Source organism: Aedes aegypti, chromosome 2, assembly GCF_002204515.2.
Source record: "Aedes aegypti strain LVP_AGWG chromosome 2, AaegL5.0 Primary Assembly, whole genome shotgun sequence".
In the NCBI taxonomy this organism is placed as follows: domain Eukaryota; kingdom Metazoa; phylum Arthropoda; class Insecta; order Diptera; family Culicidae; genus Aedes; species Aedes aegypti.
The window spans coordinates 76,536,997-76,558,188 of record NC_035108.1 but is presented as its reverse complement, the minus strand read 5'-3'; the positions used below and the strand labels follow the sequence as shown (position 1 = coordinate 76,558,188).

At 39.3% G+C, this 21,192-nt stretch overlaps 1 protein-coding gene across 16 annotated transcripts in view; it reads left to right on the top strand.

Moving 5' to 3' along the window:
• LOC5576419 (calcium-binding protein E63-1) overlaps positions 1–21,192 on the top strand; it is a 372,289-nt gene that overhangs the window by 141,724 nt on the left and 209,373 nt on the right. The window lies entirely within an intron of this gene.

Below are 21,192 nucleotides of genomic sequence, written 5' to 3'. Positions count from 1 at the left end.
GGCCATTTAATGTCTATATCGCCTAAATTATGCATACTTGTATCTGCTTTTGATAAAAAAAATAACTTTGATCATGAGAGTGCATATTGCTTCATAGTTGTTTGCGGTGCATCATGTCCCTTTATATTAAGCCTCAATGTTATGGTGCGTTTTGCCGCAAAAAAGGAGTGCATTCTACCCCGCATAAACAATTATTCATGCAAAATTTTTGCTTGGAAAACATTTAACCCTTAAAAACCTGGGCGAACTTTGAATTTATAAATAGCCTTAATTTGGAGACCAGTAGATAAATTAATTGGAAATGAATTTTGAAGTGAATGCGGTGAGTTAGTTTTAAAATCCTTGGATGAGACATCCCTCCTGACCCACCCCTTTTTTTAGGTAACGAAAGAGCATGGACACGAGGAGCTTGAAATTTTGCTTCAAACGGATATCTTAACATATAAATGAGTGTCTTCGGCAAAGTTATTCAGCAGATCAAGGGTTAGCTGGTAAAGAATCTACAGTTAACTCTCCCTTACTCGATATTCCGTATCTCGATATCGAGTTAGAGAACCATAGTAAAAGTTGGTTTTCATGGATAACTCGATGGTCCCTTGAAACGCAGTTGCACTGCTTTTGTGTTCTGTAACTCGATACCTCCCTAACTCGATGGTCCCTTCAATATCGAGTAAGGGAGAGATGACTGTAATTAGGAATCCATCCGCATGGTGGAGATAGTAACACATTTTATTAACTTGTCTGTATCTCAAGATCCTCATCAGCTGATCAAGGGCTATCTGACGATGAAAAACCTGATTGAGAAATCTACCTCGAGGCGACGCTAGTAACATTTTTTTTTCAATCGCCAGTATCTCGATATACTGAAGACATGAAGGCTCGTGTCTAACAGTGTAATCTAGATGAGGAATAATCCGATAGATGGCACAATAGGCATTTCTCAATAAATTTATATTCAGATTATTTTTATTGAGTTGTAGAACCATATTGGTTTTTATGGCTTCCCTAATAGGAGTTCTCAACCTTTTTGCAGCTGCGACCCACTTTGAAGATCTACAAACATCCCGTGGACCCCTTAAATGGATCATCTCGAAATGAAAGTTTATGGGAGCCTTCCAAAGTTTCCTTTATGAACCAACAGATACCCTTGGCAGGCACACCCAAAAGTCACGTTTGTAATTCCTAAAAATAGCATTAAAACTTAAAGCATTAAAGCAATTAGCATAAATTCGTAAGTGGTACATTTTTAAACTGATGTATGAAAGCTGCCCTTTACTATCCGCCTACTTTGGGACTAACCACTAACTCTCACTCAAAATAGACACATCAACTGGCAACGTCCTTACAAAAGCTGATGAGTATGCAGATGTGTTTAAGTGATCACCTACTTAAGAGAGATTCAGAGAACTCTACATATTTTCAGACATGTGCACAAACAGATAATGCAATACTACTGTTAAAATTATCTGGAGTCCACTAGATTTACGAAGAATCTTGCCTTATCATGAGTTTACTAAACATCTTTTTAAGAGTCAGAGAATAAACTTCTGAGAAGGATATTGTCAAAATCAACAGAAAATCAGGTAGTTGAAATGCTTCCAATAAAAGTTCTTGCTGGTTTGTTAAAAATATTCACAATAGTACGATGAATGATGTCTTTGGGTATTTCCAAGCTTTCTATCATAACCTTCGAAATCTTCGCCAGGGAATTTCCCCAAAAAAGGTTAGGTGTCCTTCATGCATGCTGCTTGGAATAATTTCATTAACTTGCAATAAGCTTTTAAGACGCCTAACTGAAGGCCATTGTAGGAGTTCGTTAAAATTTTGCCAGGATTACTTCAAAAGTCTTGTCAGACCAAGAATCTTTGCAAAAAATCTTTATAAGATCACTACGGCAGATATTAGTCAAAAAAATCTCACTAAAATTATACTAATAAATTCGAGAAGATTAGTTTGATTTTTTAGAAACAGAGAATAATTTCAAATTTCTTCAATTCCTTCAATTTCTTCCTTCGCTAAGAAACTATCCGGGGATCTCACCAGGATGCTGGAAAAACCTGTAAATCACTAAATTATGCCACGAATTTCCTATGAAAACCTCTAGAAACGAGATTAGGTTCGTTGACACACTTGTAAAAAAATATATCATGCTTAGTAATCAGGTTAAATTAGGATTTTCATCTCTTATTGGCAGAAAAACACTGCAAGTATTGACCTGTCATTTTGTGCATTGAAATTGAATAAGTCCATTTTTCAATATTTGAAATAGAAAAAATCTTAACCCCACTACCAATGCTCTATGCAAAACAAATGATTTAGAGATTTCTTGTATATATTTTTCAATCATGAAAAATGACACCTCTGCGGACCCCCTGAGAAATCATCACGGCCCCCTAGGGGTCCGCGGACCACCGGTTGAGAAACCCTGGTCTAGATAGCTGTTGTCTTTGCGAGAGTTGTTCAGTTGAACAATATCTATCTGATCGTGAAAAAATAGAATCTTCTTCTAGATTCTGCTACATTTTTACAAATATAATCTGTTTCAAGATCCTGGTTGTACGATTTTTGGGCTTTATGGTCAGTGTCGTCAGACGTTAAATGAGCTTCTCGGCTGTACCATTAGAGCATGCTTGTCTGTTGTCGAATATTGAGTTCGAGTCTCTGCAACTGATTTGCTGAAGACGGAGGCGAATTTCGAGTTTTTAAGTGCATTTGTGAAATGAATTTTCTCAATTTACATTCTCACAGTAAAAGTTGCATTATGTATGGCCTTTCGAATGCCGCTGTTTGCTGGACACACTTGGTAAGCTCCTGGAAAGGATCATCCTTAACAGGCTGACACAATGCACAGAGAGCGAGAGTGGCTTATCGAAGAGACAATTCGGATTCCGGAAAGGGGTCTCGACGGTGGATGCAATCCGGACAGTTGTACAGAATGCGGAGAAGGCATCCAAACAGAGGAGGAGAGGCAATCGGTTCTGCGCCGTAGTGACGATTGACGTCAAAAATGCTTTCAACAGCGCCAGCTGGGAGGCTATAGCCTTAGCACTGCATAGAATGCGAGTTCCTGGCTACTTGTGCAGTATGCTAAAAAGCTATTTCCAAAACAGAGTCCTGGTATATGAAACGGAGTTGGGTCAAAAGTCGATCAGGATCACGGCAGGAGTGCCACAAGGCTCAATCCTTGGTCCAACGCTTTGGAACGCGATGTACGATGGAGTATTAATGCTGGTGCTACCTAACGGAGTGGAAATTGTTGGATTCGCAGATGATGTCGTTCTAACGGTGACTGGCGAGACGTTGGAAGAGGTCAAAATGCTGACGACGGAAGCGATTGACACGATTGAAGCGTGGATGACTGGAGCAAAACTGCAGCTGGCTCATCATAAGACGGAGCTAGTGCTGGTTAGCAACCTCAAAGCTGTTCAGAGGGTTGAAATCAACATCGGTAGGCAAGATATTTCATCAAAACGTGCTTTGAAGCATCTGGGGGTGATGGTAGATGACCGTCTAAACTTCAACGCTCACGTGGACTACGCCTGCGAAAAGGCGTCGAAGGCGGTCAACACGATAGCGAGGATCATGCCGAACGTCGGAGGACCGAGAAGTAGTAAGAGGCGTCTCCTAGCGAGTGTAGCGGTCTCTATTCTCAGGTATGGAGTCCCAGTCTGGGCCGCAGCGGTAAAGACCAAGCGTAATCGGAGGATGTTGAACAGCACATTCCGTCTCATGGCCATACGAGTAGCGAGCGCCTATAGGACGATTTCATCGGAGGCAGTATGCGTTATCGCTGGCATGATGCCCATCTGCATCACCCTGGCCGAGGACGTGGAGTGTTATGAGCGAAGAGGCACCAGAAATGTGAGAAGGATCGTTAGAACGGACTCGTTGGCTAAGTGGCAGCAAGAGTGGAACAACGCGGAGAAGGGAAGGTGGACTTACCGTCTAATTCCAAATGAGTCACTGTGGGTTAATAGGAAGCATGGAGAAGTGAACTTCCATCTGACGCAGTTTCTGTCCGGACACGGCTGTTTCCGGAAGTATCTGCATCGGTTCGGACATGCTTCTTCACCTTGTTGCCCGGATTGCGAGAATGTGGAGGAAACACCGGAGCACGTAGTCTTCGAATGTCCTAGGTTCGAAGAAGTGAGGAGGGACATGCGAGGAGTCACTGTCGATAACGTTGTCGAAGAGATGTGCCGAGAAGAAAGCATTTGGAACGCTGTCGATAGCACGGTATCGAGAATAATGTCCGAGCTTCAGAGGAAGTGGCGTAGCGACCAACGATCTGCTAGCTAGAGTGAACGCACGAAAGGGAAGAATGGCTGCTCGGTTCCGGGAGATATTCCTTTGCCGGGGAACTCTCCGCCGGAGTAGGCTAGATCCACCGTCGGGGACTAGCTGAGTAGACGCGACGTAGCACCGGTCCCGGGTCGTTGGAGCACCAGTGAACCGGAAGTTAGCCTTCACCGGAATCGCTGGACTGACTCCGGCACCCTACCCTAGCCCATTAAAAAAAAAAAAAAAAAAAAAAAAAAAAAAAAAAAAAAAAAAAAAAAAAAAAATTGAAGAGCAGCAGTAGCAGCAGCAGAAGAAGAATCGGTCTCGGAAGAACTTCCATCGCCGGGGAATTCTTCGTCGGTGTAGGCTAGGTCCACCGCCGGGGACTAGTTGAGTAGACGTGTCATAGCGCCGGTTTTAGGGTCGTCGGGGCACCAGTGAACCGGAAGCTAGGCTCCACCGGAATCGCTGGACTGACTTCGGCACCCTTCCGGTCGGCTCGAAACGTAGAAAAAGAAGAATCGGTCTCGGGAGAATTTTCACCGCCGGGGAATTCTTCGTCGGTGTAGACTAGGTCCACCGTCGGGGACTAGTCGAGTAGAGTGCGTCGGGACGCTGGTAATGGGTAGTCGAGGCGCCTACGAACCGGAAGTTATGCTCAACCGGAATCGTTGGACCGACCCCGGCATCCTACCAGCTGAACAAAGAAAAGGAGAAGGTCGTCGTAATTGTGTGAGTACGCGCTCTGAATGAGTGCAGAGTAGTGTACAAACTGGAGCCGAAGGGCTCAGAATGTTGCATGTAGGTACTAACAAATTGACGGGTCGCCAATGGGCGAAAATAGGTACTAACAAATTACTAACGGGAGGAGCCGAAGGGCTCAGCATGAGGCACAACGTTGAACGGTTTTAAAACTGCTAACAGGAGCCGAAGGGCTCAGGAGCCAAAGGGCTCAGGAGCCGAAGGGCTCAGGAGCCGAAGGGCTCAGCATGTAGAATAACAAATTGAAGAGGTGCGCTCAGCACGTTAGCCTCCCCTCCGAAGTAATACCGGAAGGTGGTTCCGGAGGGTTATGGTACTAAACCTAGGAGAGTGTTTTTAGTGGGGAAAGCACTTTGTGGATCCCACACCGCGCCAAAAATTACACTGGCATGAGCATGAACATATACAGGCCAGTCTATGAAGATTTTTAAACTCCTAGTTGCATGAAAAAAAACCTACAAAGCACTAGGAAAGAGACGGGCCTGGGATTGAACCCATGACTTTCTGCTTATGGAAATGGTAGCCATTAGATCACCAGCCCCATCAAAAAAAGTTTGAACTTAGAATTACAAAAACGTGCATGGATGATATTCTTCTACTTGATACCGAGAATAGACCACGATCACAACTTAAGAGCACTGAGTTCCTTTTTCGAGGCTCCAACCGCCCCTTTGTGCACGCTCATTGCTCTTTCCACATGTTCCATTTGCAAGGACACCACTTCTTCCAAAACCTGTTGGTAATCACACCCGCCCTAGCCATATAGGGGTAATTTGGCTTGCTACCATTGCCTCACCCGTGAAAAGGGTTCTAAACATTACGATGGTTAGAATCGCATATGTATCTACATTTCTCTTGGACTAGGATTTATTGAACCGCTTAACGGTTACAATTCCAATAATTTACGTTAAAATACCTTTATTAGATTTTGACTGTTGAACACTGTTTAGAATTGTTCGTCATAATTTCCTCTTTACTCAAAACCATTATAACTATTGAACACGTGATTGGAAAATCGTTCAATAATAAATGTTATAATTAGGCTGATACAAATATTAAATTTCTTTTATGTCCGAGACCACTTCGAAGGTACGAGGGGGGGGGGGGGATAAAAATAAATAAGGAACAAAAAATAAAAATGAAAAAAAAAGTAAATTTTTCGAAATTTTTGTTTTTAATGATAGTTGTTAAACTGTTTTTAATCGTCCTCTGGATCATTATTTTACTTGTTTTTTACTTTGAAAATTGAAAAAAAACCTAAATGATATCAAAAAATGATGAATCTTTTTTTCTCCCCTTCAAAATTTTCGGATTTTCGAAGGAGGGGTTGACATAAAAGAAAATTAATATTTGTATCAGCTTTATAAGTTATCCTCGACGTGCTGTGAAAATTTCATTCATATCGGTCAATAATTGACTGAGATCTCGTCTCCCAAAATTAATCATTTTGTAATAAAAATCGAAAAAGTTGCACATGTTTTGTTCAATACTGTATGTTTTGTGGTACAAAACTCATATGTTTCGATATATATATATTTTTTTTATTTTGCTAAAATACATTCAATACAGTCGGTTCGACGAATAAACGAGAGTAACACCCAAAGAAGAACTTGTTCTCCCTAAAATGAGTTGTAAACCTTCGTTTGAACATGTTAATGGAAGACATTAATCTTCTTGCTCATCAAGATCTTCACATATAATTGCAAAATAAATTGTTACAAAAACTACCTAACGGATGTATTTCAAAATAAATATCTTCCTGTTTTGAAAACCCTTGATTTGCGCTGAATAACTTTGATAAGGACACCCCTCTTCTAGGATATAGAATATTGGAAAAAAGTTACCAGGACCGTTGAATACCTGTAAAATTGTATATCGCCAGATAGCCCTTGATCTTCTGAACATATTTGAGGAAAATACCAATCTTCTTGCTCAGATTCAGATCACGATCTGAAGACACAGAAAATAGGAATAAAATGTTATTAGTGACATTTAACCTATGTGTCAACTGATTTGCTGAACAACTGCCGAAGGCATCAACATTGTAACTATCGCGTTCTTAAGATATCCGTTGAACAAATCATAAGGCCAATATTGGTACTACAAGCTTTCTGGCTCAGCAAGATCTTAAGATACAGGATGGTTAAATAAGTTACTTTCGCCACCTATCGGATAAATTTGCAATTATGTAAATTGCCAGATATCCCTTGATCTTCTGAACATATTTGCTGAAGACATCTGAAGATTTGTTACTAGTGCCATCTAGTTGATGTGTTTCTATACAAATTTTCCACCATAATATAGCACTTAATCTGCTGAACGGCTTTGCCGAAAAACCAATCTTCTAGCTAATGAGGATCTAGAAATACAGATGATTTAATAAATTTTGTCACTAGCGCCGCCTAGTGGATGAATTTTCAATCAAATTTTTGTCATCGCCAGATAGTCCTTGATTTGCAGAATAACTTTGCCGAAGACGCCAACCTTCTAGCTCAATTGGATATTGAGATACCCGTTTGAGACCAATTTTGGACCCCTCGTGTCCACACTTTTCCCGTTATATAGAGAAGGGGGAGGGGTCAGGGAGGATGTCTCACCCAAGGATTGTTAGACCAGCTAATAAAATTTGGTTCAAAATTTATTTCAAATTAATTAATCTACTGATCTCCGATTAGTGGTCATGTGAAACTTCAAGGTTCGTCGCGGGATTTTAAGGATTAATTTCTATCTATATAAATAAAAATGGAATGGTGTTTGTATGTCATGAAATGGCTTACGAACGGGTTGATGGATTCTAATGATTCTTTTTCCGTTTTGTTTGTCAAGGGTTCCGACGTGTTTGTGTGTATAGAAATCCCAGGATATTCACCGGGAAAGTTGGAAAAACTAGAATGTACTGAATTGTCATTTTGCATGGGACAATCCATAGTGTTTTTCAACAGCCTACTAGATGGCAAGACGAAGTTTGCCGGGTCCACTAGTAATTAGAATAAAATAAGTACCATGTACAATTTGTATAAAAATTCGCCTACCATCATTCAGGGTGGACATGTTGTTCGGTTTTCATTTTGGCGCATTAACTTCTTTTCAATCTCTCTCAACCGATTTCTTCAAATTTTTTGTGTCAAATTTTGTCAAAAATAATATTCGGAAATCCGTTGATGTTTGCGGGGCCCAGATAGCCGTAGCGGTAAACGCGCAGTTATTCAGCAAGACCAAACTGAGGGTCGTGGGTTCGAATCCCACCAGTCGAGGATCTTTTCGGGTTGGAAATTTTCTCGACTCCCCAGGGCATAGAGTATCTTCGTACCTGCCACACGATATACGCATGCAAAAATGGTCATTGGCATAGTAAGCTCTCAGTTAATAACTGTGGAAGTGCTCATAAGAACACTAAGCTGAGAAGCAGGCTCTGTCCCAATTTGGACGTAACGCCAGAAAGAAGAAGAAGAAGAATGATGTTTGCGTTACCAATGTTTTTCAGGAATCCATTTAGGATTTGTTCAAAAATATGTTTCCAAAACATCATTTACTTTTATTCTCGTGTTATCCTCACGATATTTCTTCAGTGTCCTCCACTGATCTATTCCCGATGGAATTATCTGGAGTTTCTGGAAAAATGCATACTAGGATTTATTTGAAAGTTCTTTTACAGATGTCTATGAGAAATTTCTGAAAACTAAAATCCTCCAGAAATACTGTCGAGCATAGATCTGTTACAATTTTAGTAGTTCACCCTATATGGCTCCACGAAACAGTGAGAGTTAGTGGTAGGATAACCAACCATACTACCGTTTGCAATGAACGATATGATCGATGATTGTAGTATAGCATAATACGAATCAGTTTATAACACAAACTTATTTTTGTGATGTCCAACAGCAGCGATAAATTGATGCTTATGGCTGCTATTAGACATCCAATGAGAGTTTCTCAATATCCAGTTGTTTGTTTTTTTTTACTAGTTCGTTTATTTAAAGCTCAATCGTGTTTAACGCTTTACGGAGCCGAAATTCATTTGTTGTATTTACAATCTATTTACTTTGCAGTACCAAAATTAGTACGGGATCGAACCAGGGTACTTGCAACTCGATGTTAACGGTCACATTTGCGTCCTAAAATGTTTAATGAATTCATGTTTTTATTTAATAATACGAAAGAGCATGTTATTGCAACTACTTTAGCAAGTTTTCCAGCTCAAATAACGGCTATAACATTTTTAAACTTCAATTTTATAAATGGTTCCAAATATGAACCTTGACACTTGTGATCTTGTTTGACATTCACTTTTTAGACAAAAATGCCACAGGGCATATAGTTTTAACTCTGGGGTTGTTCCTATCTGACATTTCGGAAGGGATACGGAAAACAAAATATACCCAACTTTTCAGTTTAAACCAAAGGGTGTGACAAAATCTCAAAAATCATAAAAAAATGTTTTTTGTACTTAAACCAATGAAAATCATTTAAAAAATGAGTAAACATGTGTTTCTGCTTCAAACTTAAGCGTTCGGTACTAAAATTGGGACAGGGCTTTAGGACCCTATTTTGAAAGGGAAGGACATGGTGAGGATTGGGTTCATGGTTCTCTGCAGCTCATCTGGAAGGTATACCGTGGTAGCTCTGTTATCGAGTCATAGCGTTGGTACCAATTTCTTGCCGGTATTCGTTTGCCGGATGACCACAAAAGGGACAACACAGAAAAAGAAACTGGAGAAGAGAACACAAGAGAATTAAACTTTCATACCAGTCAAGCGAAGGAAATCGTAAATTGCGACCATATAAATGAAATCGCGGGTGCCCAACATAGGGAACATAGGGTTGTCTACTTTGGGCCGCAAGGGTATCCGAAAGTTGCGCTCTGGAGGCGTCCATATCCGGACACTGCCAAACTAGGTGATCGATGTCATCATAACCGGAACCACACCTATTACAAATATTGCTCAGCGTGAGGTGGAGGTAAATCCTGTGTAGAAGTGCATCTAGCGAGTAATGATTGGACATAAGTCTTGACATCACGCGAATGAAATCTCGACTTACGTCCAAACCTTTCTACCAGGCTCGCAAGGAAACTCTAGGAATTATGGAATGTAACCACCGTCTCAGTTGGCCATTTAGCCAATTGCTTTGCCAAACATCTGAATTTTGATGTACTAAACGAAACAATTCATCGTGAGAAATTCTTCTTTCATGTATCTCACCTTTCTCAGCGCCAACCTTTGCGAGCAATGTGAGTGGGCCCATACAAAGGTAATCTTATATGATCTTTCAACCAGTGCACACATCTGCTCTCTTATTTTTGTTAGAAAGTAAGATGCATGCTTAACAGGTTTCATCGACCTTTGAACTGAGGCTATCCGACAAGATGGAGCAGTGGTCTGCGGGCATATCTGAGATCATCCCCAAAGCGAAGTTTATTGCTGCCAGCTCAGCAACATAAACCGTGGAAGGTTCCTGAAGTTTTCGGAGGGCGGAAGAGTTTTCATTAGACACCGAAGCCAGTGGATCCATTGATGCGGTACCCGTCAGTGAAATATCTCCTGTAGGAATCGACATTCTGGTACTTTGCGTTAAAAATACGTGGGATAGTTATCCATCGAAGTTGATCTGGAATTCCATGAATAGCTTGTTTCAATGTCAGATCGTCCTTGGTGAAGTGTACACGTGGAGTGTTATAACTTGGAAGACTTATGTCAGATGACGTGTAATAGAGATAAACTCTCATGAATTTTGACTGAGTATTCAGTTTGAGCATTTCTTCGAAGTTTTCGATAACGAGTGTGTTGCTTACTCCACACTTAAAAAATATTCTTAGCGAGAGCTCCCAGAATCGGTTCTGTAGTTGTAAAACCCCTCACGGCGTGTCTGGTAGAACATTATTATCACAAAAAAAATAGGCATCGCTAAATCTTTCAGCAATTGAAAATATAGGTTTTCAGCTTTCATTTGACGGGTTCCCCAAAAAAATGCACCGAGGGATCCCGAACATTTTTTTTTATTTAAAATTTTTGTTCCTTGAAGTACAATATTTTCAAATATAATCATTGTAAAAGACAGTTTTTTTTTCTCTCAAGCTTGATGGTAGCCCAAATTTCAAATGAAAGTTGATATAACAGAGATATATAAGATTACATATTGTAAAAGACATAACTGTCCTATGTGATCTTGTGGATAGGACACTTACTCGTACAGTGGAGGACACACTCAGTTGAGTTCAACTAATTTTCATTCTTTTACCGGGATCCGCACAGCTGAGTGGTCAGCAAATTAATTTTAACTGATATGTCAGCCTAACATCAAGTTTACTTAAAACAGCACCTTTGGGTGCCGTTACCAAACGTCACTTTTACTAAGATGTCAACAAACGACCTTTTATCGAGATTTGCACAGCTGAGATCGGCATTCGGATTTAAATGTGTATATGATTCTAGTGTATAACTGTTTCTGCTCATATTTAGAAAAGATGAATTTTCTTTTCCTTCTGTCTAGAATTACACCCCTATTGAGACAAAGCCAGATAAGAGTTCTTCGGTTACTCATTAACTGAGAATTTGATTCGCCTATCATTAATGTTTTTTTATATTGTGTGTAAGAAAAATATACTCGACCGATGAGATCTAATCAACCATCCTGAAAATTCCACAAACTACCTAACGCTCTAGGGGGAGGGGGGAATAGGCTCGAGCGTTTAAATTTTACATACAAAAAACGTTACGGAGGTTCCATGGACATCTGACATAAAAAAGGGACACATGATTTAATTTTGGAGATCCTAATTTGACTCCTCCTGACTTAAGTTTATAGAGCTACTGTAAAAACAGAGGCAGAGCTCAAGGCAGACTTTTGAGTCGCTATCATCGCAAAACCCCCCAAAAAGCTCCAAAAGATAATGTTAAATGCATACTGTATGCAGCTCATTTTGCTACGACCAATAAATGCAGCCACTTGATTGATGTTGCTTTCATGAAATAGCCCAAAAAATTGCAAAAGTTGCACCCTGTATTCGCTGATGTCCGCACGAATGGGAAGGTATCTTTTCGAGATATTGGAACCCTTAGAATAAAGTCATAAAAACCTACTTTATATTGCAGTTACTCAACTCTACGGGGCAAGTGGGCACATGAAATTTAACTTATTCTACCTCATAATACTTACCGTTGCCAAAAATTACATAATTAACCATATTTCATGTTGAAAACATATATTATATAAATATGATATTAATCTAAAAGGAGTATAAAATGGTAAAAACTTTCTTGTTTGTAAGCTGCTTACGTGTTTTAATAACTGCAGTAATTGTGAAAATTATATTATTATTGTTCTGCTTGTCAGAAAAACACTTTCACGGTGGAATTATTTTTATGATTTGATTTAACAGGAAATATCTTCCACTACATTCTTATTAAATTTTTAAATTCCAAGCTTAAAACATCAAAATAATTTCAATACTATTAAAAAAGTCTATGGAGTACTTTATTTTATGTATATTTATTTTATGAACTTTTATATGGAAATAAAACTTTTATCGAGCTTAAGACCAACGAAGCTGTCTTTTGCAATGATTACATTTAAAAATAATGTACTCTAAAGAACAAAAATTTCAAATAAAAATAAATTGTTCGGGATCCCTCGGTGGATTTTTTGGGGAACACGTCAAATGAAAGCTAAAAACCTATATTTTCGAATGGTGAAAGCTTTAGCGATGCCTATTTTTTTGTGATAAACCTTTCCCATATACACGCCGTGCCCTGCCAGCACCTCCAGGCTCGCATTGTGAGTCGAATGCGTACAATCTAGGGTGATACGCAAACAACGATAATAAATTCGTTCCAACTTAATAAGGTGGCAGTTTGCTGCTGAGAGAAAACAGAAGGAGGCATACTCTAGAACAGAGAGAATGGTTGTTTTATTGAGTTTTGCGGGATCTTCCGGGTGAGCACCCCACCATGTTCCGGCAATTGTTCGTAGAAAATTGATCCTTTGTTGGCATTTTTCCATTAAACACTAAATATAGGTTCGCCAAGTGCATTTTGAATCAAACCAGACCCCAAGGTATTTTGGAATCAAAGGCTGGTCTATGTCTGTTCCTAAAAGCTTAAGCTTTAGTTGGGCTGGATTCCGCTTCCTAGACTATTATGAAGGCAATGACAATGTTCCTCTGTGGAAACCGAATCAAAAGCCCCCTAATATCCAGAAAGACTGAAGCCGGTTGCTTCTTGTCAGCAAAGGCTAGTTGAATGTCTGATGAAAGCAACGCTAGACAATCGTTTGTTCCTTTACCCTTGCGAAAGCCAAATTGAGAACTGGAAAGTATTTTGTTTGATTCGACCCAGTGATCGAGTCGCGATAGGATCTTTTTTCCAACAATTTCCTTAAACATGATAACATAGCGATCGGGCGGTATGAATTGTGATCGGACGCTGGTTTCCCAGGCATTTAAATGGCTAATACTTTGACCTGTCTCCATTCGGGTGGAACAATGTTGTGCTCCATGACTAAGTTGAACAGGTAAGCAACCGTCGTTTTGTGATATCATGGAGATTTATAAGAAGATTGAACTTAATCATATCGCGTTCCGAAGAAGAGTTGTTTGATGGAAGAAGAGCCATAGAAAATTCCAGCATAGTAAATGGTCTGTCCAAAGCATCGTCTCTCTGGGTTTCCCAGAAAGGCGGATGAGCTGTCTGGACATACCTCCTATTGTTTGTTATCAATTGTACAGATTTGTAAGACTCTGAATTGATTAATCAATGATTAAAAGATTTCTAGTATCGTAATCCGGAGGATAATTGATCACCATTTTACAACTTTTGGTAACATTATCCTTTGGAATTTGAATATTGTGAAATTAATTTCAATAAAATCAGTACTTCGTTGACCACTTTAGCAATTTATATAATTAACTTTTAGGAAATAAAATTTAGAATCTAATAAAAATAGTTTTAAATATACCTACCTACTATATTTTGGTCTACTAAATCTAAAGATAATTTAAAAATCCTTACAACTCTTCAATTTGATCATTTTATTGTAAAAACTATACTATGGAAATCTGCATAATACGCCTTAATGTATCAATTTCCCTTGAAAATAGCACACTATTCGCAAATACACGATTTTATTAGCAAAAAACTATGCTTGTATTGCTGTATGCTTTCAAAAATGAGTTCACTTGGGTCTTCCTTAGCCGAGTGGTTTGAGTCCGCGGCTACAAAGCAAAGCCATGCTGAAGGTGTCTGGCTTCGATTCCCGGTCTGGTCCAGGATCTTTTTGTAATGGAAATTTCCTTGACTTCCCTGAGCATAGTGTATTATCGTACCGATATACGAATGTGAAAATGGCAACATAGGCAATGAAAACTCTGTAAATAACTGTGGAAGTGCTCATAAGAACACTACGCTAGGCAGCCGATTATGTCCCAGTGAGGACGTTAATGCCAAGAAGAAGAAGCTTCCCACGCTCTTATGGCTACGTCAATATAAACTGATGCATTCTAGAGTTAACCAATGATAATTGGAGCTGGATCCCGATGAAAGTGATGCAACTGTTCCCATGATCAGCAACTGGATTAGACTGGATTGGAACATTCACAAACAGATGATACAAATTGAGCTATCAAAATCAAACTATACTGTTCCAAATCAAGCAATCTGTGCAACTCCTCAGTTCAATCGCCAGGGTGCACCATTTCCATCAACAAGTGTGCCAAGCTGGACTTTGAACGCAATGCATAACCAACCAAACGCGATCAGCTGTTCCATAAATAAAACATCCCTGAACTACGCACCCTTACCCCCGTGGTCTTCTCCTCTAGAAAATATATTTCATCCGCGCCGGTTTATGAAAACGCCACAAAAACAGACGGACCGACCGGCTTGCAACATGTGACTTCTATATCGCACATCAAACAGCCAAACAGCTAAACGGATGCACAGTGGCGCGCCTTCGTTCAAAAGACGGACGAAACCTCAAAATTCGATTTGAAAACGATGATTTACCAACTTTAGTTGTTGCTCAAAACTATCTGTACAAATATAAACTGTGCAATTGAATCAAATGCTTGATGTACTGTTCAAAACCACAACTATGGTTGAAGTTGTTCAAGTTGGTATAAAATATACGATTGAAATTATTATTGGAACAAGTTTCTACGTTACAAATATTTTTTTTATTTTAAATTGGAATATTTGCTCTTTGAATGGTAGAGAGGGCGAGCTGTTTCATTTTCTAACAGCTAATAACATACATGTAGCGATCATTACTGAAACTTATTTGAAACGTGGATCCAAACTCAAAAGAGATCTAAACTCTTTTGTTTTTCATAATGATCGACTGGATGCAGCATGTAATGGAGTTGTTATCATTGGCGTACAAAACAGCAACTTTTTTCGTTATTGGAAAACAAAGTTTTCGAAACTTTGGGTGTTTCTGTCGAAACACAGCTTGGTAAATATACTGCCATAGCTGCATATGCCTATTTTCGAGCCGACTGGACATATCAAACATATATCGATACTCATCATGATGTCATTCCTTTGCCAACAAAATTTGATGTTGACAATGCTCCATTGTTGAAGTTAAAATAAAATTTGAATCCATTAATCTAGACTATGATCTTAATCTCGTGATCTATTTTAAAAATGTGAGGAGAAGGCAATTTCAACGCACTCGCGAATTTAAATTTCCGAGCTTTTGTTCCGACCCTGTGCCACTGTGCTGGTGGTGGTTGTGTGTGGCTGTGTGTGAAAAATCTCATCTCAAATCCGGGAGGCGGCAGAGGTGCCAGGTTGAAAAATCTATTTATTCAAATTTAATGGCGTCGTGCCAAGAAGAGTCGAGTGCCAACCAAAAGTGAGTGCCGATTGCGTGTTGCAGCCAGAAGGCAGCGGGGCATGAGTTTTATGAGTTTCGCTAGTGAAGACAGAAAAGTCGAGCGGACTTTGAATTTGTGGCTATGTGGCGTGCTGGTTGGTGTGCCACTGGTCATTTGGTTCATAATTTGGTAGTTTTCACGAAACCAGACGCGAGCAGTATATTAAAGTGTTTACATGCTTGTCACGCGCTTTCATTGCCCTCTTAAAATTCTTTTAGCAGTGAATGAAATCCATATCCAGGGATGTTAACATTCATTTGTTATATATTACATCACAAGTTTTGTCATTGATTCATAAAAGAGTTGAACCCAAAAAATGATCACCTCTTTTATGAAATTAGTTGAAAATTGTAACTCGATCAAAAAACAACGATCAACTGATGGAATATACAGTATATTCTCCATAACTCGATATTGAAGGGATTTGATCACAACACCAGTACAACCGCGATCTAAAGGTCCGTCGAGGTAGCCATGAAAACCAACTTTTACTATGGACCGATGCACGAGTTCACTATTTGAGCGGTGCCGTGTTATTTATGTGGTCATGGTAACGAGTGAATTTGGCACCGCTCAAACGTCAAATAAGTGAACTCATGCATCGGTCCATCGTTCACTCTCTGACGTTTGAGTGGTGCCGTGTTATTTACCTGACCATGGAAACAAGTGAATTCGGCTCCACTCAAACTTCAAATCATGGTGAACTCGTGCATTGGTTCATGGACCATGGACCAGTGCACGAGTTCACTATTTGACGTTTGAGCGGTGCCGTGTTATTTACGTGACCATGGCAACGAGTGAATTCGGCACCGCTCAAACGTCAAATTAATGAACTCGTGCATCGGTCCATTGCACAAGTTCATTAATTTGACTTTTGAGCGGTGCCGTATTCACTCGTTGCCATGGTCACATAAATAACACGGCATCGCTAAAACGTCAAATTGTGAACTCGTGCATAGGTCCGTGGTTCTCTAACTCGTCGAGATACGGAACATTCAGAAAAAGAGAGTTGACTGTACATGCACCTACAAAAAAATCTGACGAATTACTCAGAAAAGGTTATAATAAAATTTCTACAGTCAACTCTCCCTAACTCGATATTGAAGGGACCATCGAGTTACAGAACACAAAACTAGTGCAACTGCGATTCAAGGGACCATCGAGGTAGCCATGAAAACTAACTTTTACTAAGGGTCTCTTACTCGATATCGAGATACGGAATATCGAGTAAGGGAGAGTAAACTGTTTAATCATTTTATAGAAAATGTCAGACTTAAAAAGAATGGGCTCTTCCATTTGTGAAAGATTTGAAAATAAACTTTATAGAAAGGAAGAGCATATATTTTGATCGTCTTTTAATCTATGTGCTTCGGGAATACTGCTATTTTGCGCTCCATTATTAAACCAGAAAATATTCAACTGTCATCTTTGTTAAGCTGCACACAGTCACGTGCTTTAAACTGCATCAAACTAAATTGTATCCCATTCTGCAATTTAAACGGAACACCAACAACTGTGAATATATTCATTTCATTAAGCAGAAATCACTATCGCAGTCGTCGCCTTCCAAATTGCTCATACTTCTTCGAAAAAGCTTTACTTATGCGCAATAGCACCAATGTCGCACACGGAGTTCAAACAAGCTTCCCGGGTGCATCCACCCACCGCAAACTCATTTCAAAAGCAGCCCGATGACATAAAATACAATTACCTCTTTTCCGTCCCATTCCCTGGATCCCCTGTAGAGCTTTTCGTCAGTCTGTATTGGTTTTTTTTTTCACCGAACCCAACAGTTGCTTCCCATCATCGTGGCTCCATTCAAGGTCGAATTTTGTTTATTTTCACCTTCTGGTGCCAACTTCTATCTCTCCGAGTTTTCCCGGCCCTCCCTAACGCTGTTCTGTGAATTGTCAAATTACTTCTGAAGTACAGCGAACCGGCGAAACCTGGATGTCCACGACCCTCTCCGGTTCCCAAGAGTTTCCATTTCCAGTCAGCCAGCAGTGCCGACGCCGTCCCCATAGATATCTGGTTGCATATCCATGGACGTAGCCAGTATATCTATCAGGGAGGGGTGATTGACCTCAGAAGTTCATCTACGATTGTCACCCAAAAACTAGCATTATACACAATTAATGCACTAATGATTTAACCCGTATAGGCTTGAGTGAAAGCAAAAATTCTAAAACCCTCACCGCTCAGCGAATTTTCAATGGATTCAAATGTTTTTTTGTCAGTATACTGGCACACATATCTAGTTTCTATAAGGCGACAGAGGAACGCGGAAATATTCTTGTGGCCGGAGTTATTCCGGTGGATCACTGGGTCAGGTCGGGTGAGAAGGGTATTGTGCGTTTATGCCCCTTGAGGTAGGCAAATTTCAAGTCACAGATAATTTCCGGAATCGGCTATAATGTGGCCACTACATGACGGAATTTTAAGAAAATTGTATCAAGGTAAACCTTTTGAGAAACGATTGAATTTGATAACTATGAGTTTTGCATTAGATTAATCCTACAAAAGACTAGACGCCTCAAGCTTATGACAAAGTGGTCAATTTGTATGTGAACATCTGTGCCAAGCTTATGGGAACGAATTTCAGTGTACAATTATGTTTGATTTCTACTTTCCGAGAGTTGAAACGGTTAGTATCCAACAAATCTACAGCCGGTTCTTCCGGGTGTTACGTTCGAATGGCCAGACATTCAGTATATTTTAAACCGTGCAAAACTATTCATTTATAATGTTGGATAACAGATCTTAATTATTTATGCAAATTAAAATGATTGTCATTGCAAATAAATAAAAGTAATTTGGCATGTCCCAAAAAATAGTCCTTTTTTACCCGACTTGACCCAATGACCGACCGGAATAACTCCGGCCACAGGAATATTTACGAGTTCATCCGGCCACTTCCAGAAACTAGATATGTGGGCCAGTGAACTGACAAAAAATCATTTGAATCCGTTAAGAATTCGCTGAGCGGTGAGGGTTTCAGTACTTTTGCTTTCACTCAGACCTATAGGGGTAAATACAGGTCCTTCAAAATATCTCTAAGGTAGATTTTATCAGGGACTTTGTTAAAGTAACTCCTCCAAGTATCCGTTGAACTGTTTTTCGAAGTATTTCTTGGGGTCTATCAAGTGTTTTACTTACTGAACACTAGACATAAGTACATGAGTTTTATATTTATCAGTAGATTTCTTCGAATATTTCCTCTGATATTCCTTCACAATTAGAACTCTGAATATTCTCAGGAATTGTTTTAGAGATGTTACCCGTGCACAGTGTTTTGTTGATTTCGCGCACATTTTGAATAGCATCTAAACCATTGATTGTAGGGTTATGTTTTGTTCGGACAAGTTTTGTTGCTACATTCAAGCGTATCCTTAGATGCAAACAAATTTGTGATCAATACACCTAATAGTTAGATAGAAAAAATGTGTTTTTAAAACATTCAGGTATAAAGCCGTTTGGCATAACGGTCGTTTCACTTAATGGTCGTTTGGTATTATAAAGAATTTCTTAAGCTGACATTCATTTTTATGTTTTTATTGAATCCCTCTGACAACATCAAGCTTATTTTGCAGTCAATTGCTACGAAAATGACAGTTTTTTTTTTCAATTCCACAGGGGAAAAATAGAATCGGTGGATGGTGCTACGCCACGTGAAAATGTTCTGTGGCAACATGTTTTGCAAAGAGATAGATGTGTTTTTTATCGGAGATTATATCTGAAGATGTTTTGTGAAGTTTTGTTTTTTTTTTACTTTTATTCGGTTTGATTGCGTTTTTCTCGAGAGTGCTCTGTGATGGCACTATCAATTGAATTCGTTTCGCGCCATTTGTCTCCCGTGCGTGTTGATTCAAAAATTGAATGTAATTCGTGGATGCTTGGTGCGGGATGGATTAAGAATTTCAGTGCGTGCATTTTGATGGGCAGTGCTAAGTTACGGCTCACGCTATTGTTCATTGTTAGAGGAGCGACAGGTTGCAGAGGATTTTCGAAAAAGGAATTTTGTGAGTTTGTTCTGATCAGCAGCGCATAATCACAATGCGTAAATATTAACCATTTGTCGGCCAGAACGTCTACCGAACGTATCCTATGGCACTACCCTTTCCATCAACATTCCACAACATGCCGTAACATCTATGAGAGGTCGTAGAGTGCATCTTTCTTAAGTAGGTGTTCAATCAATCATCCTTTCCCATTCCCCAGCTTTCGCAAGGACGTAGCCAGGACAGCTCTCGATTATTGGAGGATGCGTCAATCTTGTCAAGGAGTTCGAGGTTAGTCCCAAATCTCTGACTTTGATAACGGACGGGAAGGAGGCTACCCTCATACAATTGTCTAGGACTGTACCACCTACGAATTTGTGCGAAATGCTGATATAATGATAATTGCCAAATAAATCCTAGATTGAATGATTGAAAAAAAGACAATAACCTAGAGAAATTTTTGCAGTACGGTGGATTCACCCTTAGTAGATGGTTTTCTCATTAGTGGCTTTCTACGGCCGTTTTACTGTAAGCTTTTCCAACATATTTTTAGAGAAGGTTCTATTTATCTAAGTATTATCGATTCACAGCTCGATATTGTTCAAAAAATGATTGAAATAATCAGCTTCGTAACTCGTACAATAATCGAAAGCTTTCAATATATTTTTCGTAGCAAAAATATAAAAGGTTTGGTAAAAGACGATATTGATTTGAGTTTCACCTGTTTCGTGAGCCTTAAAACATAATTCAAACCTCTACCTTTTGAACCGTGAGCCAAATCATTGCAAAATTTATGCTAAAACGAAAAGCCGAATTAATTTTGAAAAAAAATCAGTGTGGGTGCAGTAAGAATCCCTTTGTTAAGTTAGCATAGCAGTGATTTTCTGTTCAACTAGTATAACCTTTTACTATCAAATATTATTCTTATTTTAAAAAAAAAAAGTATGGTTTCCCATTATGACTCTCGCAGGCAATATTTGTGTGCAGGATAATTTTACCGCTCATTCATTTCGGAGAACTATTTTTAAAATTTGAAATTTAATCCTTTCGAATTATTCATGAAATCAAATAAATTTCAAAGAATTTGAAAATTAATGACTAAACAATTTCTTGGAAAATGAAAATCATTTAATGCTTGCATAGTCCAACTGGGTTCAAATCTTTGAAATGAACAAATTACCAACATTTTGGACAGCAATGTCCTATATACTGGACAAACATTTCAAAAGGGCACATCGACATTGACTTTGCGAGACGCTGTTCAGCCCGAGTTAACGC